Source organism: Pyxicephalus adspersus, chromosome 4 (assembly GCF_032062135.1).
Source record: "Pyxicephalus adspersus chromosome 4, UCB_Pads_2.0, whole genome shotgun sequence".
NCBI classification, from domain to species: domain Eukaryota; kingdom Metazoa; phylum Chordata; class Amphibia; order Anura; family Pyxicephalidae; genus Pyxicephalus; species Pyxicephalus adspersus.
Window position 1 is genome coordinate 119,255,249 of NC_092861.1, and position 27,636 is coordinate 119,282,884.

General features: G+C 36.0%; 1 long non-coding RNA gene across 15 annotated transcripts in view; it reads left to right on the top strand.

The window, feature by feature from the left end:
- The window catches only part of LOC140329280 (uncharacterized), a 293,563-nt gene that overhangs the window by 98,821 nt on the left and 167,106 nt on the right, over window positions 1–27,636 (top strand). For 11 of the 15 annotated variants that reach the window (XR_011920454.1, XR_011920452.1, XR_011920451.1 and 8 more), the window contains 2 exons: window positions 16,891–16,984; window positions 21,992–22,096. This is a non-coding gene — a long non-coding RNA (uncharacterized lncRNA). Of the gene's footprint in view, window positions 1–13,339; window positions 13,597–16,890; window positions 16,985–21,991; window positions 22,097–27,636 lie in introns of all 15 variants that reach the window. The other 4 variants (XR_011920458.1, XR_011920459.1, XR_011920462.1 and 1 more) reach the window with 1 other exon arrangement.

Here is a 27,636-nt window from a genome sequence, read left to right on the forward strand (position 1 = left end):
ATCCTCCACAGCCTTGAAGAGCTTTATTAAATCAGACCCTATATGTTCACTCCATACAAGTCAACTTCAATCTTGGTGGTACTTAAAAAAAACAGCAATTAAAATAGCATACAAAAAATGTGTTTAAAATAATCTGTGTTAGCAGTATTTTAGCAATATACTTTTTTAATGTATTTTGCCTGTTTATTTACATTTACTCTTTTACTTTTTCATAAACATATTGGTTCCTTTTCAGGAATAATGGTGTGCAATGATTTGGCGGAGAAAGTGAAGTCAATTACTACAAAGTTTCTAAATGTGTCATTCTCCCTTGATAGATTCGCAGATTATATACCTGTGAGCCTTGTCATTTGAAGAAGAAAAATCCCTAATAGTGAAGATTTTCTATGTGTGTCACAGATTAGCCATCAAAGACATCTCTAGCTGTCGTAGAAAGTTGTATGAAGAACTTTCCCTTTTTCATACTCTGCGGCACAAAACCATCAAGCTGAGCTGTCAAGTAGGCCGCAGTACAAGCATAGTAGACAGTTTTAATGTTCCTGGATCCTTAAATATATAACCTATATATTCGCATAGAAGTTATGTTTACTATTTCAAGTATATATATTAATTTAAATAAACAACGTAGAAAAATAAATTGTAATTTCCAACTCAACCCAATTGTAAACCAACTTTTATCAAAAGCATACACACTTTTCAGTTTGGATACGATTAGAAAAAATGTTTTCACATGCTTTATTCCTTCCTTCCTTTATTCCTTTTTCTTATTAATCCAATTTTAAAAAAATGATACATTTTGGGTAAAGTGTGGATGAAAACATTTATGAATTCACCTCTATGTCTTTATTGGCCTAGAAGTTTCCTAAAAAGAGATCACAGCAGATGCTGTTTGATTTACCACTTTTTCTAAACAATTCTCCATTGTTATAAACAATTTAAGCTACTGAGCTCTGTAAACAGGCTTATTTTCAGTAAAGTAGTTTTTATTGTTTGGTAAATATAATAGGGGCATAGAATTCATCTACCTGGCTAGAATTATAAATATAAAATGTTTTTTAACCATATAGCTTTTTTTACCTGACTAAAAACCAACAAAATCTTTTTAAACCATTTTATTTTTAGTTTGGAATATACATTATAATAAGGGATACACATTAATATTCTACATGCCCTTGACTAATTTTAGTGTCCATTTAGCTATCAAATAAATAATTATACTAATATGAACATGCATATACAGGGATTCATTTACCAAGGAAGTATAAACTGTTTATGAAGCAAAGTGAATGTTCACTGTGGTATATAAAAGAAAACCTTTGTGTATTTCTAATACTTCTAATACCCAATCATGTGCTAAAAACAATAAAAAAACACAGTTGATTAAAGAAAACACCATTTATTTTAAATACTAAGTGCAGTAAACTTTCACTTTGCTCAGTGAACAGTCTCTACTACTTTAGTAAATCAGCCTCATAATGTGTATGTGTATGTATGTGTAGTATGTAGTATGTATACATTGCACTGTTTTGTAAAACCTGCTGCTATGGTGCATTATATTTCAACTTTGCCCAACACAATGACATCATTTCTACACACAGACCAGTGTGCTTAATGCAAACTGATGAAAAAGCATATACCTATCGTGCAAAATGTCCAGGTCCAACCTGAATAATGAGCCCCAATATATACCCACACCATTCATACATTTGTTTACTTTCCCAAACTGCTATATAGGAAAAAAAAATTAAACTGAAGATTTCTGAATTTTGTAACATATTTGTAAATAAATACATTGTGTTTCAGCTTACACTGTGTTATTAAAACAGCAATATATTAATGTGAAAAGTGCTTGTTATGTGCAGAAAATCTTCAGTAGTAAATTTAAAGATTAACATTTGTGCTTTAGATTTGCAGCTGACTCCTGGAATACAGTATATATATATATGTATAGTACATACACAATAATAACACTAAACACTGTTGCTTCTTTTCTCCTACTTTTCTAGAATCTGTACTATTTTTTCTATATATTTGAGTTTTTGTTGAAACATAGTATCAGCTTGATGTTTGGTTTCAGTATTAATAATACACCACAAGCTTGTAGGTGTCATTGAGTGTCAAAAGCTGCATGAAGATTAAAATATGTTGTTTTTCTGTGTCTCAATGAGACGGCTGGTAAAGTGAAATGTAGCAGGCCCAATACCAAACCTCTTTCACTTTACGCTATCTTAACGATTTTAACTGTGCTAGTGAGAAAATACAATAATATCCCAAGCTTGTGGTTTGATTGTTTTAATTGAAATTACGTAGCTTGCACTAGTATTACAAAAGTAGGGTAACATAATTAGTAAGCATTCTTACCATGCAAACGAACTTTCAACGCTGCCAAGTTTTTTAAAAAAAAAACAAAATCTAAAAGTAGGATGCCATCATTTTATTAAAAAAAAAAGCAATTTAAAAGCAACACTAAATGTTATTACTAATATTACAACTAATGTTAAAAGTAATAATTATAAATATTATTAGTAGTAGTATTTCTTTTACATTGCACCCTATATTAATAGGACAATATTTAATTACAGAAGGATTTACTAATTAAGGACATTTAATGCTTATATATTGAACATTTGTTCGTTTATCTATTCCAGTTAGTGGAAATCTTTATTGTCTTCTTAACACCTTAAAAAATATTTTTCAAAATGTCTATACCCAAAAGTTTGTTGATCCTTGTCTGCATTATTATATATAGTAAATATATAAAAAACACTAAGAAAAAAACATAGATAATGAAGCATACAGCAAAATATTAAAACATTAATACATAAGAAAAAATTATCAAAATGATAGGATATGAGTAAAATGAAGATTTGTAGGGACTTGACAGTTTTATGTTTCTGTTTTGTATTTTGTATACTTATTATGCTATATTATTGTAATTTGCTATTTCACGTGAAGCATTCATATGTTCCACTGTAAGCAGTATGTTTATGTGTTTTTTCTATACATCTGTTCATCTTTATGCAATTAAATATGATAGGGCTCACAAACTGGTGAAAGAACTGATGAGAAATTGCAGTCTTGATATCTAAATAGAAAACACAATTAGTTTGTTGCTAAAGCTTTTACTGAGTATGTACAGTGAGACTTTTTTTTATATTTTGAATGCCGCTGGAAAGCTAGGTTTCAGTGCTGTTATAGTAAGCTACATATTTAACAGTTTGTTGGTCTGATCAGTGTTTTTCATTTTGAGTCACCGACCTTATGTGTGGGCAGCGTTAAAGTAATGATAACATTCCCAGCTCTGAGGAGCACAAAGGATAGAATCATCTTCAATGATAGAAATCTTGTGTGCTTGACACACAGAAAAATAGTTTTCTACTGAAAACTGACAGGGTTCTAGTTGTTTGCAAATAGAAGTAACATGCTACAAATTAAGTAATATTTTTCAGACATGTTTTTTATTTTTTTGGCTGCGCATATTTACAAGCATAACTAATTACGATTAGTACATATTGCAACTTATTTGTACCGTTCTGACAATTCCCCTTACTGAATGATTTAATGGAAACAAGATACAGTGATATATATTTAGACAGTTCATATGGAACTAGGTGATAATTCTATAACTGTGGTTTCATTACTGTGGGCGTTAAGCTTGAAAACAATTACAGCTGCTTATTTTTCAAGTGCATTAAATAAAATTATGTTTAGCCAAAGCTATTAAAGAATGATATAAACATTGAAATGAAAATGACTTCACTAAACTTCTTTATTTTAGGGAGATTTCCCAGTTTGATACCTAATAAATACACATCAAATATTTTTATCTATAGGGATATGTTTCTAGTATAGTCAAGAAATAAAATGTAATCTTTTTTTCTTTTACTGTACATCCATATTTTTGATTTAGCTTGAATTGCTTACATCTAGTATGTTTATCGAATGATGACATTCTGTTTTGTGAACACAGAATGTTTGCTTGCGGAGAGATTGTGGTGTTTTAATATTGAGGTTTCTCACAGATGCTGGATAGTTTTTCTTTTTTTTCACCCTGAAATTAGGATTAGGTCTTTGCTAATGTGCTAGTTTATCTTATCACAGCCTTTATAAATACATACAAATAGCTCAGACTGAAACTCGATGGTTTTGATGATAATAAAGTAGCTTCTAGGGGGAAATTTTTTTCTTCATTAAAAATGTTCTTTCACAACCCACACAGTTTCAGTAGGAAAATTGTTTAACCTTTTCTTAATTGACTACAGCAAGAACAACATATACCTGTACCTATTTGAAGTGAGAGATTTGGTTTAGCTTGGACTCAACATAAAAACATAACCATGAATTGCAAGTTTTGTTTTTCTTTTCATTCAATATATTTTTCTCTAAACGTGTGGTTCTGTTTACATAAGGTGTAACACCAATTTTCCGACAAATGTGACGCTGTAAGGCAATGCAACAAAATCAGTGAGTTTGTAAAATGTATGCTTGGGAAAATTGATAGTAGAACGGAGTAGGAGTCAATTCAGGCATCTGTGGTTCACGTGCCTGTAAATACAGTAATAATAAAGAGTCAAAAAGGTGTCAGAGTCCTGGTTGGATTTGTCTTCCTTAACCTATTCTTGTGTGTAAGAGTAGGTGATGAGAGTTGCAGCAGAATCCTGACTGGTAATCACAGGAAGATTGGTTGATATTTCTTGGTCAACTATGTTTAATACCTTTAAGATAAGTCCAGCACTATGGGTGTTTTTCATTTCAATATACAATGAATAATTTCATGTCATGTTCAAGAATGTCAAATAAATATTTCCATCCACTGATTCCATTGAAATGTTATCCTTCAATATTTGTCTCTATGGCAGCCAGTATATAAAATGAAGGGGCCCTGATTTCAGTGGGACAGAAAGGCACAGACTGCACAAAAAAAAAAAAAAAGAGGAGTTTTCTAAAAAAAATGTTTGTGTCTCAGTAGAAAATGAAGGGAAAATTGGCACGCAGACAAAAAAAAGCTGACAGAGTCATTAACCCTGATTGTGACAAGTCCAATTGCTTTGTAAAACTTGTGATTAGTGTAATATACTGTAGTAAGTTGTTTTTATATCGCAAATGATTCAGTGATTGAAGTGAACTTCATTTTTACAGGTTATGCAAACATTAACATTTTTATCTTTGGTGTCGACAATCTAAATTTGTTTCTTAAATTAACCCTATTGTGTACTCATTTACAACACACAATGTAGTTTCATAAAGTACATATGGAAGTTTTTCTCAAACCTGGAATTCCTGAAAATGTGGTTTGGAAGTGCAGATAACTGTTTGTGTAATAAACGTTAAAAGAATTAGGCCTACATGTTTAAAAAGAACTAGAACATAATTTTAATAAGATGATGGGCAGCATTTGTCAATGGAAGATACCTTTCCAAACTGAGTGCGTGTAAAAATGTGAATATTTAGGAATGTCTAGGATTATCATAAATGTGCTGATTTACCAATAGGTTAAAAAACACTGTCCCCTTATTTATACACTGTTAGAGCCTAACTAAAGGCCCTGGGTATCAAAATTGAGAAGTTATCATGCATGTTGCCTGACAGTTGCTGCTCTCCCAGGGATATGAACACATGTTGATAACATTCTCTCTCTCTCCTAAGTGCCCATAATTCATCTGAAATTTAAACAATTACATTTTTCAGTGTTGCTGTAAAGTTTACTTAGAAGCTGGAAGTCAATGTGTTATCCCCCAACCATAGGCACGACAAAACGTTATTTCAAATTGTAAATACTCATTAATAGCTTAATGATAGCTTATTTCCTTTGCACATTGATATACTGTTCTGTAGGTGAGATGCATCATTTAGATTAAGTATTCAGAAACTTTTCAGCCTTACTTCTGATTTTTAGCACTTTAATTCGTCAACCTTAATATTTCTTTGTGCAGCTACTCACTAAAGACAGTTATTATGTGTTGTAGCCCCTTGTTTATTTAAAATTCTTCTGTGAAGATGTTTTTGATTTTCTTAATCACACTATGAAAAATTGTACACATTTCCCTGCTTACTCAAATTAGGTGCTTTCCTTTTTGACTTAAAAGTATTTTGCAGAGGAACTGTTGGTGTGGATGAAAGATGTGTGGATGGTGTGTGGGCCGTTTCCTATGTCTGACTATACCAGTCTACTTAGAGAATGCAAGGTCAACTACAATATGCCAATGAAAGCTGTTCTCTTTTCTGTCAGTGGCTTTTCTTCTCATTGTTGCCTTGCTTCTAAGCAGCTGTTTTTAAACATATTAAAGATCACCTGTGGCACAAAAGATTTCTTTAAAACGGTTAAAAAGTATAAAAAGAAAAAAAGAGAGAGACCTTTTTTATCAGTGTGTAGAACACATTGTGACTTTCCCATCTCCTTGTAATTGTACGTAGTTTTTGGTCCCCACAGCTTACTTCCTGTGAGGTTAGTTTGTTTACCGTACAGAAGGAGCTATTTTGATCATATTTTGCCAATAACTAATTTGAATCTATAAACCAGCATGTATTCTGTTTTTCTCAGTCTGAATCATTAGAGACCAGCAAAATATATTTACTTCTTTATTGTCTCACAGCCGGCACAGTCTGACAAATGTGAATGTCATACTCATTTTAGGAGGTTACAAATGATTCATTTACTGTCAGTTTAATAGAATTTATGATGTGTTAATACCCAATTATATCTGCTATGCAGAGGAATGATAATCTCTAAGATACCAGTAAACGAGGGCATTTGCAGGACTGGTGTTACTTAGGTTTACAAAAGTGATTTTATGTAGGCAGACTTATGACTAAAAGAACAAAGTGCACAAATGTCATTTGACATTTACGTGTGTTAACTGAAAAATCAAACTAAAATGCACTGGAAGTACTTGCTTTTTGATTGCACTAGGCTTAAAAAAATGTATACCAGAGAAAAATAAAGGCTTCAACTAATCCCCTGAAGATACCAGTTGCCTGCCTATCTCTAGCCAAAAATCTTTTTTGGGTCACTAGAGAAGAGGTAGATTGTTGTGCTTAACAGCCAGAAAAAAAGCATTTTCAACAGGGAGTTTAGCAATAGCAGCCCAGATACTCTCTCAGCATGCATTCTCTTTAATATATAATGTATTTAGAATTGAAATGTAATGTGATGTTCTGGTCTACTACAAAATACACATTGCACATATAAACATATTTACATTTATGTATTTTCATTTCACATGCAGCCAGGTTTTGTTTTTCTTTTTTTAATTCATGTTTGTACCCTTATTATGTAAACTGCAAAAAAAAAACTAGTTGTCCCATTGAATATGTCTAACAAATACATATGCCCCTAGACATTGCCTATATGTTGTGGGTGATTTCCAGAAGCCATTAGACCCACTTATGTCCTCCACCTTAGAAAAACTTTAGGCTCCAGGATTAGTAACAAACCCCAAATAAATCTTACTATCAATTTTACATATCATCACTTCCATCAGGGACTACAAACAAATAGAATAGTGGGGTAGAGCCATACATATCAGAATCCATTATTTTGCAGACCAAAGTATTTATAGCTCAAGTGCAGCTCAAATTTACAAAGCCAAAAGGAACCAAGTCTTCCACTTACAGACTGCAAACATTTGGAGGTCATACCACGCTCAAAGTGCCTGTCTTCTGTCTGTGTGCTGTTGTTGGGAGATTTTCAAAGAAGGTATCTTCTCCAGCTTTACAGAGCGTTAATAAATCAGGTCCATTGTGTCTACTTCTATCATTCATATTATAAAATATCCATTGCACAACTGTCCCAGAAAACAAAATGTAAGTAAATATCTATTAGGCTCAGTTATTATAAAATTGTAAAATTATTAGATAAAACACTAACATCTTCCTGTTTCTTTTCTATATTTAGGTGCTTGGCAGTTGTCATAGCTGGGCCTTTGAATTTTATTTAATTCAGCATAAGGCAAATACATCTTGAGGTTATCTGACCTCAAAGCCTTTCACAGCATATCTTATGTCTTTATACAGAGTCTTTACTACAGGGCCTTTAAAAAATATCTTTATTCATTGTAGTGAAAATGTGTTTTATATTGTGTCACTTCCAAAATCAGACATCTTTATAACTGTATTATATGTGACAATTCTGAAATTCTGTATCACTTAGCTCAGCAGCAAGCATCACAGATATGTGTGATACCAGGATTATGATAGGATCTCAATGAAAAACAAAACTTAGAAGCCATTATAAGAACTTCAATTTACTATTGACCTCATAATCCCTTTAAATACAGCTATGAAAATTTCTCAAAAACAAAACCCACAATGTTTCTTATGAGTTACCCTTGTAAGGTAGAGTATCAAGATGAATATTTACAAACTAATTTACTGTTTTCATACATTGAAAACCCTGTGTTGTTCACATGATCATACTTTTTTTTGTAGGTCAGCATTTACATAATCTACATGCCTTTATTGTTTAAATTTGCATAATATTAATTATATAACAAAGTGAGTTGTAGTAGTTAATTGAAGATCATGTCGCAATAGAGTTGATTTACTAAAGGAATATCGGCTGTTCACCTAAACAATATTGTTAGGCATTATTAAGATATCTGAGCAAGATACTCAGTGTCAGTTCACATATACTGTGCAATACAGCTTTCATGACTCATTACAACTTTCTCTTTTAAAGCAAAAACAATGAAATTAAGTATTCCATAAAGTCCAATTTAACTTCAGTTTTGTCAGAGAAGTATTTTTTGCCTTATTGAATTTTGTCCATTGTCGCTATTCTGATCATACATAACATAATTTAAAGTTGAACTCTGGGAAAACACAAATCATCTAACAATTCAAAAGGAATCTGTTGATTGATATCAGTCTTTGATCAGCATTTTTACTATGTGCAGCTTTCATGGTTGCTGCAGCCACAAATATCTCTTTAGTGCAAAACTTGTGGTAATGAAGACCAGCTACTACTGCTTTCACTCACAGAGCAGGACGACCAATGTTGTCATTGCACCCTTTAGTTTTATTTTTATATCAACACCCTTGTGTGATGGGAGGAACCATTCTGTGGAATACCCCTGGTTGGTCACTGCCTCATCACTTTAGAGGCCAGCTTATGATAATGTTACAGCAGAATTTTAGGATCACTGCTTCTCATTGCCTACAACCCTAAATGGCTCTTAAATCACATAATTCTGAAGGCAATGACAACGTATACGGAATGCCACTAAAGGTCTCGTACAGGACCCTCTTCCTGGAGACAAGATTTAAATGTCTAACATTTTATTTTGTTATTGGTGTACATGGGGAGAAGGAATTTTACTGGAATAGAGAACCAGGGTTCTCCAGGGGTTGTTGTCGGTTCCTTGCATTCCTCACTGGGCAATCTGGGCCTTCCAGATCAGTTTTAGTGACCTTTATAAAAAGTTCAGAGTTTCCATATTTTGTTTTTCACAGTGACAGCTCTTACTGGGAAAATATCTAAGGTTCAGCATTATTATCAAGAGGATACAAAGCAGTAAAAACCTAATTATCTAACCCATCTATTCATCTAAAAAATGGTAAACAAAAAAATGTTCTTTTGACAGGGGTCATTGCACTCATTAATGGCTGCAAGTACAAGCCCTTAACTTGAAGCTTTATCCTTTAACCCATACCTTTGTGATAGGTTTCATGATGATTTGTAATAAAATACAATTTTTTTTCTTTGTTCCGAGCATTGTGTTTAGTAATTTCATTAGATGTGAAGATGTTGTTCTTATGTCATACAATGAATTTAGTCAGACTTGCACCTGTGAGCTTGAATGAAATAGTAGGATGTCAGATGATGCAATAGTTTATGGCACACTTGTGATCTGCAAACTGTCATATGCTACAGAAAGGGAAAGCCCCATTACAGTACTGCAATGGCCAGGATCCATCTTTAGGTATAGTTTTAAAAAAAAGTACCTTTACCTATCATGTCATGGCAGAATAATATACTTCAAATTCTTGAAGTTCTAATCTTAACCAATTTGGTGATTTAACAATATTGAAAAGTAGATGACAATCAAAATGTATATATCCGTGATACAATCTAATTTGATGTTCTTTCGCCTTTCATGTGTTTTAAAAAGGGTAATAAAAGTAAAGAATAACAATAAATCTAATAATTAATTTTTTTTTTCCACCAGTCAGTCCAAGTCAATCTCAGACTGTAGCTTTAAAAAAATATGTATCAAAAGCCATCTTACTATATTTGGTATGTATTAATGATAGAAGATTATTTATTTCACCTGTCAACATGTGGTTTCTTCTTTGCTAAATTGTTCTACACAGAGCCCATTTTCATGGTGTAAGGAACTTACCCGCCCTGTGAGCCTGCGGTGTCCCTGGGGTTCCCAGCCACAGAGGGAGACCCCTCAGTAGCAAGCAGCATAACCAAGGCTGCTTCTCTGCTCACAGCTTGTCTGTCTCTGCAGGCGGAGGGATCCGCCCTGGACTAATTACTGATCATGGACTTAACCCTTGCTGTGCTGTACCATTCTGAATAAAGCTTATTCAAGGATATCTGGAGTCGGTAGTGGTTTGTGTGCCCAGGCGCATTACACATGGATTAATTCATTGTGTTTTATAGTTTTGGCAAGCCATCTTCTATCTTTGGTTATTACCTGTTATTGAATAGTGCCACAAGCAGAAGGACTCTGATTGTTAAATTTCAGCCTGTGGTATATTGCATTCAAGTATAGTAATAACAAGCAGAAACAACCAGGTACCCAAAGAAAGACAGTTGTGGGAGGGACAGCTAGTGACATGACTATGGGCTTTGTAAAACACTGTGTAATATGTCAGCGCAATATAAATATTGTGTAATAATAATATTAATAAGACAAGCTGAGTGTGAATGTCTAGTGAGAACTACTGACTCCAAGCAATTATTTTGCTTTGAAGGAAGGCATAGAGGGCACACAAGCAGATGGCTGTACACAGGAGAAAGCGTACAATTTACTGATATAATGATTTACTTTTTCTATAGCAATGTAATATATTATAATGTTTGCCTTTGTGTCTGGGGATTTTCACGTTTTTTTAATCTGAATGTTGGTTTTTAGGGTAATTTAGAGTCATTCAATTTATTCAACATAGTTTACATACCCAAAAAAGTTTACATTGGTTAAATAAGATTCTAAGCATGATAGGGGTCTTAGTCTAGTAAATATTTTTTAGCAAGTCCAGTAGCTAGAGTGGTAAATTTCAGAACAGGACAGTCACTAATCAATCACAAAAGGACAGGTTGCCAAAAAAGTCATGGAAGCAGAAAAAAAGATATAAAGTCAAGCCTTCCGTGTGCTGAAGGAGGACACCACTGCAGAGAGGAGCTGATTTTAATGACACCACCCATTCTGAGCCTGAGCCAAGAGGACTGTATAATAGGACAAAGTGGGACACTACCACATAAACAGCATTAATCTGCTAGAGACAAATGCTGTGTGTTGATGTGTGAAAGTGTCCCAGTGCTTTAAGGAAGGTTTTGTATCTTGAATTGGCTCAATGCTTTACTGTCTAGACTTCTGTCCACAGAGGTGTAATGACAGAGTTTACCTATGAAGACTGGTTCCACTATAGTCCGGTTGGTTCATTCTCCTGCTGCATAGTTTTTGATACAGATGTGCAATGCTTGTACCCTATGCTTATAGTCTAAGAATAATAATAAGATCATTGTTTATTGTGTTAAATTCCTTCTGATTTTTGTTTGCAGATTCCTTTCCATATTATTACCACTGGGATCTTTATTTGTATACAAATATGTTTATTTTGACTTTTCTTAGTCTCCCTTTCCCTAGAACCTACACAGAAAAATCATAGGGGATTTTTTTTACAAAGGGGTAGATTACCCGAAAGATGTACCCTAAACAGGGTGGGCCACAGCTGTCTGACAACTGGGCCGCAAGAGCACAGAGACCAGCGGTGGTGCACAGCTCTGGTGGAGGACAGGGAACACACCGGCCACAGCCACGGACCATGTCTCTTGTATGCATCCCAGGCTCAGGGCAGTGGGCCGGTTGTGTCTCTGGACAGTGGCTGGGTTCTGGCATCATGACGTCACTCTGGGGGACGTTTCCTCCCCTTTGAGAGACATACAGCTCCCTGCGCATGCGCGGTTCGTAGTCCATAGATTTAGTGGTCCACGAGCTCCATAAAGACAGGGACCACTGCCCCAAAACAAATAAACATTCTAAAATAAAAGGTTCAGGTACACAAAAAAGGATCAGAAAAGATAACTAATCAAGTACATATTGAAGATACTACAGATACAGAAAAAAAAGCAGAATCAAAGGGGCATAACCTACTGATATCAGGGATTAACGCATTGAAGTATAATCCAAAAACTGTCAATTTTAGGGCAAGTAGAAATGCAGCAAATACAGTACACAGATTGAAGATGTACGGTTCCAGATAAACAAGTGCAATATACTAGTTCAGATGTCAGGTTTCAATACATAGAGCAGGAAGGGGAAACAGGATTAGAAGGGCTAAGTTTAAACACAATTACATTATCACTGGATAAACAAACACAAAGGCAGAACTGTGGGCAAGGATACACAGGAAATGACACACTGTCCCAGGAATCTCAGATATTACTCAAGCTAGGCACAGGTGAGGAGAGAGAGCAGAGAAAGAGACAGAGAAAAACATTAACAAATACAAGCTGACTCAATTGTATAATGAGAACATTGGGAGAAAAGGCTAGAGGTTACAGGAGCAAATCCAGCTAGGTTGTAATCAAAGCTACACTGGTTGAATTTCTATGACCGACATGGACAATGATTTGTGCAATTTTCATAGGAGGAGGAACAGAGGATATTTAGATGTAAAAAATTACAAAAATTAGCGTGACCCATCTCTCTGCCATTTCACTGACATTCTCTTGTCCACTCTTTCCTGTAGCATTTTTTTGTGCTCTTCTACTGTAACAATGAACACCTCTATATTATGGGTATACTTTTCCTAGTAAAAAGTAAAATTATTCCTAAATGTAAAAATTTGGTTTGTTTACTTGACTTGTTCTGTAAGAAGAATAGTTTATAAAACATTTGAGAAGAATATTCATCTAAAATATGAAATGTTTTATCACGTAAAAAGTGTATAAAATGTTGGTGTGATGTTACAGCATTTACACAACATCACTAATTAATTAAATGTAATTTAATGTTTCAAAATTTACATAAAACTAATCATTTTTACTAAACATTGTACTTTTGATATTGTGGAATAATCAACTAGTCTGCACTTAGTTTAGTCTGAACTAAACTGAAAAGTGCTTAAAACAAAAAAAAAAAAAATACACTTACCTTCAATCCCGCAGGGCAGTCTGATCCATCTGGAGGTGTCTTCCGTCGGGCACCATGTCGTCCCGGTATCCGTCTCAGAGCCAACGCGCCGGGTGGACCCATCTTCTCCTCTTCTTCCGAGTTTTTCTTCCCATGGCAACTGACCCAGGCGTGAGATCGGGTGACGTAAAATGGGAAAAAAACCTGCGATTGGCAAATTTTTCTCTTTTCACGAAAAGGCTCCTTCTGCGCATGCCCGAGATGCTCCCGAGAGCCTCCAGGGATGTGTGATGTAGGTATCACCCCTTTTTGTAAAGTGAAATTTCGGAGTTTAGGTATGCTTTTATATAGGGTATATTTACCCAGGGGTATATTTTTATTTAGGTTATATTTTAAAAAATTATCTTTGTGAGTTTGAAGAAAGATCTTGTTCATTCGTTCTGTGCAAATTAAGAGGGGGTAATTAGGTAGACATAGGCAATCATGTTGGAAGTGTACTACATACAAAGCATTATTTCTGTATTTGTGTGAATTATCATTTCCTGTAATCAACATCCACTTTGTATATATCATTAGTACTGCAACCTAAGGGACATCCAGCAATCCAGAATGCTTCTCTCCTTGGATAGCAGAACAATATGAAAGATCCATACTATGCCATACTTTACTATGCCGACATTAAGTCAAGGTCATGTACTTACATGTTTAGTATATGTAATACAATACATGTATAGAATTTAGCTTTACATACACTTTTACATTATATTAAAATACATATTTTTGATGTTCCCACAAGCCCAGCATCATGCAGCCTTCAGCGAGTAGAGGAAAAGAGGTCTAAAGCGGTTTGGAGATATTTTTTACACAGATGGCCCTTCTAGAATTATTATTATTATTATTGTTATTATTATTGTTATTATTAATAAACAGGATTTATATAGCGCCAACATATTACGCAGCGCTGTACATTAAATAGGGGTTGGAAATGTAAGTGGGACAATAACTGTGGAGGGATTTGAAGGCAAAGCACAGGAGCTTGAATTTGATTCTAAGGTGAAATGGAAGCCAATGCCACTGCTGCAAAGAGATGCAGCAGAAATGGAGCAGTGGGAAGGATGAATGAGTCTGGCTGCAGCATTCATAATAGATTGTAGAGGAGAGAGTCAGGTTAGTGGAATACCAGAGAGGAGGAGGTTACAGTAAACAGGATTTATATAGCGCCAACATATTACGCAGCGCTGTACATTAAATAGGGGTTGCAAATGACAGACTAACACAGACAGTGATACAGGAGGAGAGGACCCTGCCCCGAAGAGCTTACAATTTACAAACAATAGGATGGGAGATAAGTAGTGGTGGGAAGTAGTGATGGTTTAAAAAGACAGAAGAAGACGGGTAGGCAGGTTTGAAAAAATGGGTTTTGAGTGCTCTTTAAATGAGCAGAAAGTAGGAGCAAGCCGAATAGGATGAGGAAGACCATTCCAGAGAGTTGGGGCAGCTCTAGAGAAGACTTATATCCGTGCGTGTGGTGAGGAAGTCATTAGTAGGTCATTGGAGGAGCGGAGAGAGTGGCTGGGGGAGAGTACTTTTTTACCAGGTCAGAAATGTAAGTGGGACAATAACTGTGGAGGGATTTGAAGGCAAAGCACAGGAGCTTGAATTTGATTCTAAGGTGAAATGGAAGCCAATGCCACTGCTGCAAAGAGATGCAGCAGAAATGGAGCAGTGGGAAGGATGAATGAGTCTGGCTGCAGCATTCATAATAGATTGTAGAGGAGAGAGTCAGGTTAGTGGAATACCAGAGAGGAGGAGGTTACAGTAGTCCAGACAGGAGATGATAAGAGCGTGTACAAGGAGTTTGGTGGTCTCTGGGTCTTTATCAGAACTGAAGGCTATATATGCTATCCCTGCTTGGGCATTGCACCCACAATATTTTTTGCCAATACACGACTTATCTGTGCTTCATAGTGAGAAACCATGAGACGACTTTACAACCTAATGCTTTTGACTGAATATTGTCACTGTCACCTCTGAATATTTCAAATATTTATGAATACTTACTGCCTCGCTCCACAAAAGCCGCTATCTGATACTACTTTGAAACGATGGCAAGAGATTTTTCTGATCTGGACATAGTGGATCATGTGGTACAGGGTTACCAAATGGTAAGAAATTGCATGATAAAATAAATTTGTAGAAAATACCAATTTATGATAATCCACAGGGCATACAAGGTATTCAGGCTATCTTCTAGCGAAAACTGAACCAGGGCATGGCATCTCCAATGCCCTAAATGTGACTGCTCTTCTGCTTTATTGTCCCACCGTTTATGGTTTTGCCCACGTATTGCAGAATTCTGGCAAAAAGTATCATTATGGGTGGGCACTGTGACAGGCTATGTTAAATGGGTTACCCCATTCCTCTGCTTTTCAGGTATAGGGATGACACGGTCTCTTGTACCATACCTAAAATTTCACAGGCTTGGATAAGTGTCTGTCTAATGGTGGCTAGACGTGCCATTATGAATACGTGTCCAACCTCAGTCGCCTGAGGTGGAGCGAGTAGTCTCTTCTTAACCCTATTCTATAGAGAGATGTAAGAGACCCAAATCCAAGGTGATGATGGTATATCCTGTTTTCTGCAGCAGTGGTATAAATGTATACTTTATGCATTTCCTGTTACTGAGAGAAACACAATTCTCAACCAATTTACATACTCATCCTGGTATATCTACAATATATCAGGATGATAAAGGTTTATTTTCTAGGCCTATAGAATACTAATCTGATTTTGTTTTCAATCATTTTATTGAGAATAAAAGTTTTACAGTTTTTTCAAAGAGGAACAAAGACACAAACAAGTCAAAAAGAAAAAGAATCAAACATAGTCCTTTGCACTCCTAGTGAATGGGTGTTTCACCAACACAAACATTTTGGCTTGTTACACACTAAAAAGACAAACATTGTCATATAATGAACATAGATAAAAAAGAAAGGACCTGACTAGGAGGAAAAACAAAAGAGAAGAAAAAATAGGGGAAGAGAGAATAGAGGTGAAAGAGAGGGCCGGGGAAGGTTACGGACAGGTAAGGAGAGGACCCAAAGTTGAATATCCATAGGGGCAAACACAGCATGAAAATCTCTCAAAGCGAGAGTAAATTCTTATCAAAATCAGTACTAATCTGTTTTGATAAGAAAATATGCTTTGTACTGGCTCTTTGAGGGTTAAAACCGGATGGCTATTTATGTTTTGCACTTGGGTATGTGTCTATTTGTTTTTTTTATTACTATGCTCTTTAGTGTGAGACTTATCCCTTCCCCACCCTACCTTTCCCCCTTTTTTGTTATTTTGTTTGTTTTTAAGTTTTATTATATGTTTATATGATGTAAAAATTTATTTTCACCTAATACAGTTGTTTTAAAAAAAATACATATTTTAACTGTGTAGCTATTTGCTTGAACTTGTTTTTAGGCTCTGGTTGAATATACTTAAAATGACAGTTGCTTATTTTTATTTTTAGCTCTTATTTTACAAACTAATAATTATACACTATACATTTTAAATGCAAAGTCTCTCTGTTTTGTAGACATTATTGGATAAAGTGACTGCTTTAAATTCCCTTCCGTGGTAACAATGGAACGTCAACCCAAGATGAAACAACAGGAAAGGAATTTTAAACGGTAAGAATATTGGTCTGTCTCCTTTATTTTCTGTTTTATTTTAAGTTGAGTAATTAAAGGGGAACTGTACATTTTAAAAAAAATGCAAGCAGATAGGCTATGTCCCTTCTACATTAAAACATACAGTATTTACCTGCCTGTTCACAACCTTTTCTGATTTTCTTTTCTGTAATGTGTGCTGTGCATGTGTAGCTTAGTGCACAATCTGTGCATTCCTGACTGCCAGGAATACATTAAATCCTGCACATGTGTCATTCTGCCCTGGTCAATTAAGTTTGACAAAACCCAAGATGGAGGAAGGAAAGGGAGTATACTTGAAAAAGTTGCAAACAAGCATGTGAGTTTATTTTATTGCAGATGGTACACTATCTGTCTTTTTTACAATAAAGAACCTGCCTGTCTAAAATTTTAGTTCATGTTCAGGGAGCTGCAAAAGAAAGCAAATCAATGAGCATAAGATGAGCGGCTTAATGTAACTACCTATAATATAAAACAAAAAAAAACATTATTATGCAAAAAGTTAATACAGGTATTCGCCATTTAAAAAACTGTACAGTGTACAGCCATGCAGTGTCTCCCCTTTATACTTTTTGGCCTCATTTTCCTCCTGTGTAGCGATCCACCTCAATCTGGGTCTGCAGGTTTTCATGGAACCTGTCACTGACATACACTGCCTGCTTCCAGCTCTGCAGAATGGCTTATTTCTATGCTCCTTGCTTAACGACCAAATCACTTATTGACTAGATTCTTGGAACAGAACCTGGTTGTTAAGCGAAATGTATCTGTATTGGGAAGTTAGGGGAATCAGCTCACCGCAAGACACGGTAGTTTCTGAGAAAAAGTTAGTTTTAGGCACACATAAATTAGCTTCTATTTTGCATAACAAAACACAAAAATGGCTTAGTTCATGCTTAGTTCATGCTTAGTCCTGCTCCCACCAGCATTACAGACTGCACTCAGGCTCAAACTACGACTTTGTGAGACCTCCTCGGCTCTCCCAGCCCAGACACTGCACACAGCCTCACCAATTGACCTCAGTCTGCCCCTTCCCCCTTTTTTTATTCATGGGCAGGTGCTCCAGAACCACACAGATTTCCATTCCTGGAAATAGGGATGAGTTCCTGGCCCACCCATTACTTCCAGGACTCTCTGGGCCTGGATGCATTAAAAAAAGCTGCAATTTTGCAGCAACACCAATACTGGGAACTTTAGCCAGGCCCTTAATCCCCTTTTCCAGAAGACATTGGGATAGATAATACCGTTCGAATTCGGGACCATATATTCCATCTTGGTATTCTATATACATTAAAATGATAAACTTGCTACATTTGTTTTTTTCCACAAAACCCCAAACCTCAGTAAAATTAGTCAACCCCGTTTGAGTTCAGTTAAAGGGAAATAAAATAATAAATGTATTAGTAAAATACAATTTTATAAATTACATATGATTTTTTGTTTCACAAACATTAATTTTGCATTCACATGTAGGGTGAACACTCAAAGACAAAGACACACAAAGTTCATTTAAATGATGTGTCAGTACATGCAAATACTTGTCAGGTACATAAAAAAGTAAAAATGATGGAACTGGTGGTTATGATTGAGATGTATTATTTAGGGTTCTAAACATCTTTAATTGTTACATTTATCATGGTATATTGTATGTTGATTTTTTTTTTGGTTTATGTTTGTATTGAATAACTGATTATCCACCACTTCTGGACCCAGAATTGTAATTTAATGTTGTGTAATTGGTATTTGTTATAACTAGGGCCAGACCAGACTAAAATGTGTTGGCTTTGCTTTCTGTGTGGCTATATGGGCTTTCCATAGAATCTATTATGTGTGAGTTGCTGAGAGTGGACTTTTACACACATTGAGGGTCTGCTATTACTAGTACAGTATATGAGAGGTAATGTGGATGGGAGGGGCATTGTGTGTGTTTTACTTTTGATATACCAAACACTAGTGCTGTCATGTGCAAGTAATCATTATGTCACATCACTGAATAAGTAAGGGAGTAAATGGATTGTGTAATTAAGCAGCTGCCACAGTTAGGGGCTTTTTTTAAACAGGAAGTGGATATAATTTGAGTTGCAATCTGCTAGGTTATATGCTGCAGCCTATAGCTTGTTAAAAAATGTTGTATGTCACAGCAGAAAAAACTCTGTAACTGAAGGAGGGGTCGTTCGCTTGACTTTGAGAAGTCATATATGAATCTGGACCAAACCTTTTTTGTTACCTTTACATACTTATTTATATTATTGGCGCTCTGTTAGTTGCAAAGTTCATGCTGTGCTTAGCACATCTATAAGCGTTTTCAATTTGTGTTCTTTCTTTTTAAATAAGTGCTATGCCAGCTGTACTCCCATGCCACTGCTTTATAATGTCTCCACTTTGGGTCTATTTGTAAGTTTTGCATTTGTTGATTTTTATAAAAAACAAAACAAAAAACTACATGGGGTCCCCTTGTCAATACTGAAACCAGACCTTTATTAGGCATGGGACCCACCTGCAAAAGAAATGGGGCCCCTCCTGTCCATAAAAGGTCCTCTAAAACCAGTGTGCCAAGAAAAAAAGTGGGGAAAAAGCATGTAGCCCCTTTGCCTTTTGGCATAAACCACACCCTCGCCTGCACCAGGTAAGGGCATTATTTAGGGGAAGTGCCTCTTCCCCACACACTCTCCACCCCTGTATTGTGGGGGTCTGTGGGTGGGGAACTTATTTGGAAACCGGGAGCCTCCTTTCATAAAGGGGGCCCCTCAGATATCTGACCCATCCCTCTGGTGAATGAGTATAGGGGTATAAAGTACCCCTTACCCATTCACAGAAAGAGTTAAAAAAAAAAAACTAGAAATAATGACCTCACATCATGGAGTAAAATTCTTTGGTATGCATTTTCTGACCTCTGCGGGGTCCAGTGATGTGCAATGTCCCATGATGATCCTTCTGCAATCTTTAATTTCCCAGGATGAGTCATTCATCCAGCAAGGAGGGATTTACCTTTGGCAATACTCTGAAGCCTCCACTGTGACTTAGCTCTGCCAGGATAGCTGTCCTCGGCTGCCTTGACTGAAGGAAATGATGGCATTGAGCACAGCTCCTGTCACACTAGCCAGGAAAGTCCAAAGCCTTGTAAAGAGTCTGATTTCGATATTAGGGGGGTATTCCACACAATTTTTTGTTTCTAAGGCATTAAAAACACCTGCTTTAAAAACATTGTAAAACAGTGTAAACACCTGTACAAGTGTTTTCAGGCATTTACAAACAATTTATTTTAAAGTCTATGCAGGAGTGAAAATACCTCTAGAAGTATTCTAAGCTATCCTCTAAAGAAGGTTTGAGGGGTGAATTTGTGGGGGAAACAAACACAAGAGAAGTTGGAGGCCTGGGGAAAAGTGACAGGAAAAACAAAGAATTGAACAAAACAAAATGAAAGTAAACGAAAATCAATAGATCCCTTAGGTGTAAATATGTTGTGTTTCATTTCCTAACAAATTGTTTTTTAAGTGTATATTTTTAAAGTAGGTTTAATTTAAACCTGAGTGTATAGATCACCTTAATAGTTAAATACCCATTATTTACTGTCCGCTACATGCAAATTTAATTCATCTGGGATTTTTTTGCATTGTAGAGAAAATAACTGTTACATGTGGAAACACACAACTTAAAGCATTCATAGTAGAAAGGGCTGATGGGTTTGCTAGTGTAGGAATGAAAACAGGTGTTTCAGTTGATTCATACAACATGGTAAAATATACTCTGCTTCTCAAACTAATTCAGAATGTTCTTGTAGATATAATTTATTAGGAACAACCATGATGGTGGCTTCTAGGGGTTACAAGTTAATTTCTCTCTTTCATAAACTTTAACATAGCTCATCAGCATGATAATGTCATCTTTGGCTTATTTTAGTGTGCTTAGTTTTGCTGGATTCCCATTAGTTTTGTGTCATGTTGGCTACAATTTTTAATATCTATCTTACCATTAGTATCGCACATATATCAATCACTATAGGCTCTCATTTCTTTGCTTAGCAGTTCCAGCTGGTGTTTCTTGTGTGTTATATCACAAAGACAAACCCTAGGAGACACTCAGGGAACAAGATGGTATACACTGAAGCAAACCAAAAAATAATAAAAGCATTGTGTATTTTAGACTGGAATTACTGTCCGTGACATTATGCCTCTGGGCTTAGATGATTGAATGATGGAAAATGTTAGTGCCTTTAACTGGTTGTTGTCCAAAAAGGATGCTATCCAATGTCCCTGCAGAGCAGTGTCTGCTTTCTGTGGTAGGGAACAGGTTAATAAATGGAAGGTTGCTGGAATAATTAGAAGATTATAATCCGTTTCTGCTGACACAGAGTGTGCTGTGCTTGAAAACTGGAAAACTTTTGCAAGCTGAGAGGAGATCTCCAAAATCTGTTGTTAAATAATAATGCATCAGGCAGAAAAACAGCTTCTATTCAAGTTACAAGCTCCTGGAATTTCAGCTTAACATTTCTGGTGCCATGAGAAGAAATAAGGTCTGTTAGAAATGGGTCACATTGGTTTAATGATGTGGACGTGCCAACTTTGTTCATCATTTTTCTATGGGTGGCACTGGGGTAAAACTCCATAGATTTCACATGACTAAAATCCATGGAAGCATCCTTGAAGCACAATTGGACATGAAGTTTGTTAATTAAAAATAGCCTAGCAGTTCATTTAACAGCACTGCCAAGAAAAGGGTAAATGTCCTCCAGCATATTTAGGTTCTTTAAAAGCAGGCTTTGTGTTTGTACTGTTCTGTGTATATTTAGGTGTAAAGTTCATCTAAAGCAAAAAACTTTTTTTGGGTACAATCTTAGTCAGCTTTCCTTTGCTGGTTTTGTCCCCATTAAAGTCATTTTGCTATACTTATTGTCCTGTTAACTGCTTAAGTGAAAAGAACGCAACCTACTAGATGTTCTAACCCTTTGCAACATGTAAATAATATTTTATTTATATTGTATATGTCTGTTAGATTCCAAAAAAATATTTGTCCTGGACACCTCAAAACTTCTCTACAAGTGGGAAAGCAGTAACAAACTGGAAGAGGTTGTAGACATTCATCTAGTGCTGTCTGAAGGTAAACTTTAGTTGCTGTTATTGAAAAAGTTATAGTTCCTAATGATATCCAACATTACCATTCACATGTACCAGATTTCCAAGCAGACCCCCTCACTGCAAATGTTAGTAACTTTTAAATTTTTCAAGTAAACCTGTGCTTTGCAAATGCCGGAGAAGGAAATGCAACTCTGAATGGGTAGGTGGTCAGAAGTTAGGCCTAGATGCTGTTACCTGAGCATGTGAAAAATGCACTTTGTAGATTTTGACCAGAACAAATTAAAAACAATTTATTTAACGCATCATCAGTTTCCAGTCATACTTAAAATGCTAAGGAAGAAAGCATACAAATATTGGAGCTACCATTATCTAGTTTTAGAAGGTGTAGTCATATGCTTGTTCTTCTTTACCATTTAGGGAGCAACTGATCTAGAACACGTAGAATGTGCAAATTAGATGTTCTTATTAAATATAGGGGTGAGGGGAAAAGAGAACGGCCAAAAGTATTTAATGTTTGTTAACAAATAGAGAGAGATGGGAGCTTTGGTAGACTGAGGTGATGGGAGTTCTATAGATTAAATAGTTATGTGTAGTGGAGATGGGGAGGCAGATTGTTTAAAAGAGATCCACAACTTAGTGGTTTTGTGTTTTTACCACTCAAGCATTCACATGTCATGGCAAATAATATAATACACTGTGATGTTTAGAAGGGACGTTCTGCTGGTTGTTTGTAGAATTGTATTTTTTACTCTGGCAGGTTTGTTAGACTATAGAAAACTACTGAGTATTGATTGGATGGCTTTAAAGAAGGAAATGTGGATTTGTATTGTGTGATGTGGGTAAAAATGCAAGGTAGGATGTTGCACCTTATCATTTATTAAAAACTCTTGTTTGTCATGATGGTTAGGTTGTTTTTAAAAATAGTAATTAGAGGTGCATAGTTAATGTGAAGAGTTCTATTGGGCAATCGTATGTCTTGGTACTGGTACCAATGGTAAATCCCTTTTTAAAGAAAAACTAGACTTATATTTTGACCTGATAACTTTAAGAAAAATGAGAGAGGAAGCACTCTTAAGGTATTTATAATATCTACTTGGACTAAGTGAATGAGGTCCTGTAAAAGAAGAAGACAACAGGTCAAACATTTTGCAGAGTTTCATATACTCCTAGAGCAAGGACACGGTAATAAAGTAAGGGATAACAGTATATTTTTGCCTTTTTATGTATTACAGTGATGTAGGTAGATATAGCTTCTGGGTGCAACTTAGAAAGCATTTGAGATGGATGAAGAACTGGGCTGGGTACGGTCTAGCGTAGAGTAGGGCGATGTCACCTATCCCTGGGTCTGTGCTTTTTTGATAGAACTATCAAGTTCTTATAAGGTTATTGTTATTTTACAGGTCAAGTATGAGTATAAGGCTTAGTCTACAGGGAGGTTTTCCCCAGCGTTTAACTGAAGGCTTTTTAAGCCCATGTTTGAAATCCCTATGCATTTCAATGGGCTAATCTACGCCAGGACATTTCCTTGAGGCATGTTCATGAGCTTTTATCCTAAACGTTGCTTGCAACACTTAAAACATTAAAATGCGGGGTAAAGCTGGAAAACGCCCACAAACACGGATTTTCCCGCGTTTTCGAACGTTTTTAAGCACTTAAAACGTAAACACAGGAAAATGCGGCATGGACAGTTTCCAGTGTTTTAAAGGCAAGCTTTAAAGCGCCTATAAAAGTGCATAAAAATGCAGTAGGAACGTTTACATGAGTTTTTATAAACGTTCATGTAGACCCAACCTAAGGCTCACATGTTAAATATTTGTTCTTGACAGCCTTTTTCAGGAGTGTAAATAAGTTTGTTATTAAGATATGTGCCCTATTTGCACCTTGGGTCAACTCATTTCTCAAGGTCCAGCAGAGCAGAAGGTAGTGTCACAGTGGGTAGAAGGAGGCCTGGGGCTATTCGGCGTTCCCAATAGTGAGCTACCTTTGGAATAATGAAGACATGTATGTATTGTGGATGTATGGGTGAACTTGTGTTCACAGTCCAGCCTGTGCCCTTGCAAACACCTTGTGTCTTCCTTCCTTTGGGTTAGTTTGGGTTGAATTGACCGATAAGAAAAAAATTGTGATTGTTGATGTCCTGACAAGACACAGGAAGGAGAGCAGCTGGAAATATAACAGTATTGTATAACAAGAATTATTCATCAAAATTAGCTAGTAAAGGTTGTGTGGCAACATGCTTGAGAAGTGTATAACTTTTGAGTAGGGATATCTGGGAAATATTTCCACATTGTTACAAACTGGTACCATACAAGTACTGGAGAGGGAGGAAGGCAAGTTATTCAGGTTGAGGTATGGATAAAATATATATAGAGGGTTTAATAAGTCTCATCTAGTTCCATTTGGCTAGTTCCATTGTGCTAGTCTTGGTTTGCCATCCAGCTTTAGAAACAATAGGTAATGGTGGGATGATCCTCTTAGTGATATAAATTATAACGCTTCACTTGCCTTCTACCGAGGTTTGGCATTTCTTGGAGAGTGTGACTGAGCATTTTTCTAGAATGAATTCCATGGGTTTGTTTATGATAGAGCTGTTTCTCGAGTGGGAAAGTAAAAATGTAGAGTCATTCCAGCACAGCTTGTACATCAGATGGGGGATAAGCAATAAACGAAGCATAGTTTGTATAGAGGCTTTTATCCTTGAGGTCCTTGATATGGATTTGGAGACAGGTCAGTTTTGACATGCGTTTCTGGTGGGTTTTTGTTGTTTGTTTTGGGAGTTTTTTGTTGTTTTGTTTTGGGAGCAATGCACCATGGCAATTTAAGTGGTAAGCTCAGCAGTTGTGTTAAAGACTCTTGATGTCTTCTTGGATAGGTTTTTTCTACCCGGGTAGCAACCAGGAGTCAAAATTAGCATTCCTGGAATTAAATTTAGGAAATTCACTAAACTCCGCTGATACCACAACAATCGCTGGGCACATAACTTGGTGAGTTAGATAGATCTACCCTCCTGATCTGAGTTTTTTTGGGATTTCAGTTGCCCAATTTTAATTACATTATGTAGAACAAATACCACACTAAGTTATGTATGTCAGATTTGTAAGCCTTTAGTTATATGCAAACTAGAATCTAGTCTAGGGCTCCATATTTTTTTATTAATATTAAACAGGATTTATATAGCGCCAACATATTATGCAGTGCTGATATTACAGTATATTTTTATGCTAGCCATTTGTGACTCTGGTTATGCCATACAGGTGGTCTCCGGGTTACATACGAGATAGGGACTGTAGGTTTCTTCTTAGGTTGAATTTGTTTGTAAGTCAGAACATGTACATTATTTTACTAAATGCAATTAGGACAGATGTTTGTTTTAACATATTGGGCAGCATGGTGTGGGTTACTGTATAAAAATCTCTCAGTGAGATAATCTCAAACACAGAGAAAAAAAAAAACTTTATGGAGCCTAGACATTCATTAACTTCTGGATCAAGCTGTGCTTTGATATGCAAAAAGAAACAACTGCAGAGTTTCTCTTGGTCATTAAAAAGTTACAAGAGTTGCAGAACAGCAAAAGATTTCATCTACAAGTCATGTGAACCGCCCCCCTTCCCCCTATCAAGCCTTCGTCCTGCACACAAAAGAGCAGGGAAGCCCCGTTCGTAACTAGGAGTCTTCCGTATGTCGGATGTCCTTAACTCGGGAACTACCTGTATTGTGTTGTGACTAGATTTATATTTAAAAAAGAACATATTTCCACTCAGCACTGTGCATTTTTCCAAACACCTTTTTTAGGAAGAAGTGTAACTATAATTTGCCCTTGTAGTTTCCATATTTTGCCAAATGGTGTGTAATTACTTAGATATATTGTGCTAGTGTTTTTCATCACCCTTCATCTATCATTCTAAACCTTATTTTATGGATGTTGTTCAATTGTGTAATAATGTGGTAAAAACAAACCTAAAACATATTGTATCATATTGTATCAAATTGGTTGGCAGGAAACTGAAAAACGTCTAATGGAAAGTATGCAATTATAAAAAGGCTGATAAGTGTAATTTTTACATTAAGCATTGTTTATTGCATAAATTAAGCTTACATTACTCTCACATTTTTCATTAAGCCTACAATACGCAACCCATTATTCCTGTATAACAATGATACTTGACTGCTGAGTAGAATTAAAGCAAGTTTATAGTTTATAGTCAAGACCCATACCATTGTGGTGAGAGTCTTGAAAGTCTTATTAACTGTAGAACTTGGCTGTCAGACAGATAACATGTTTAGTTTTTTGCTGAGTTGGATAAAAGTGCCCTTACTATAATGGGGCTCTGAAAGGGTAGCCTAGATCTGTGCAAGCTGGCTTTTGTGTATCACCCCTAACCACAAGCCAATCTCTTGAAGCAAACCATATGGTAAGTCTGAAAACAATACAAATGATTTCTGTATCAATAGGAAAAACTAATGTTGCTTTAATTACTGCAGCTCTGGAACTGAGTTACCAAATAAACATACCGCTATAAATAAACCATGTTCCCTTTGTACCTTTACTTTATAATAGAACAAGTTGCTTACAGTGGAATACACATTATACAACTCACACTGCCATTTGTATACAAAATGAGATTTTGCAGGGCAAACAAACACTACACTCATGTTGTTTTGTCAAATTAGTCCTACATTCACATTAGTTAATGTATTGAATTGAGAGTCTTTTAAAAGATTGGTCTTTAAAAAAAAAAAGTACATGATCCCACAACATAACGTCGCTTGACCTGACTGGGCCTAAGCTCCAGGCAAACAATTGGTGTGCATACTGTGTGGTTTCTCTTCTACATGGTTGTGATTGTGTTTAGCCACTGTTTTATTTGCATGTATTTTCCCTACTGCACAGCCAGAATAACTATTTTGCGATTTCCCATTTAAACTTTACGTTCCTAAACAATTTCTCTATTCATTGGTGAGAATGCTAATTTACTCCAGTGAGCTGGCAGGAGGCTTGGAAGTGACACAGTAAGTTGCATTGCTGAGTAAAGGATTAAGTGGGTTACGTATGTGGTTGTTCAGTGTGCCACATCTGTATAAATGAGCACGGTTGCTCAGAGGTTAGCACTCTGGCCTTTGTAGCGCTAGGTCTCAGGTTCGAATCTTGACAAAGGGAGTACAGGTAGTCCCTGAGTTAAGGACACCTGACATACGGACAACTCCTAGATGGGCTTCCCTGCTCGCTCGTGTGCAGGACGGAAGGTCGATGGGGGGAGGGTGGTGGTTTGCATTACTTGCAGAAGAAATCTTTTTTACTAAACACAGCTGAAGTGAAGCTGGTGTTCTTAAAGACCTGAGCTATTTCTTCAGCTTCCTGTAACTCTTTAATGACCAAGACAAACTCTGCAGTTGTTTATTTTTGCATATCAAAGCACAGCTTGCTCCAGAAGTTAATGAATGTCTAGGCTCCATAATGGGTTTTTTTGCTTTGTGATTAACTAACTTATTCAGTAACTGACACTATGCTGCCTAATAATATGTTGAAACAAACATCTGTCTTAACCACCTAAGCGATAAGCC